Here is a 403-nt window from a genome sequence, read left to right as displayed (position 1 = left end):
TTACTCTCTAATCAACCACCCAAAGCTAAAGACAACTGGAGGACAACCCCAACCGATTCCACCAACTTGGCTAATTCATGCCTCTCATATAAATAATGCAACAGTTATCACCAACCAACAAAATAATGGAACCTTGTTATTGGACTTGTATAGTTGTAGGGACAGGAGCGATTAATTAGCACATGGAGACACCCTCTTCTAGCTGGTTTTTGTAATATATATATATATATATAATTTATAACTCATGAAACCCTAAACAATGGATTCCAATTAGGTAAATTGGCAAACTAAAGTTTCTTGTTGTTGAATAAGTATCTTGAGTTAATTTGAATCTTGATTGCTTACACTTAAAATATAAACCTACTAGTGTCTTGGTCAAATGGTAAAAAACAATTATTATAAA

This window comes from Quercus suber, unplaced genomic scaffold (genome assembly GCF_002906115.3).
Source record: "Quercus suber isolate HL8 unplaced genomic scaffold, Cork oak 2.0 scaffold_122, whole genome shotgun sequence".
Taxonomy (NCBI): domain Eukaryota; kingdom Viridiplantae; phylum Streptophyta; class Magnoliopsida; order Fagales; family Fagaceae; genus Quercus; species Quercus suber.
Note: the sequence above shows the minus strand (reverse complement) of the source record.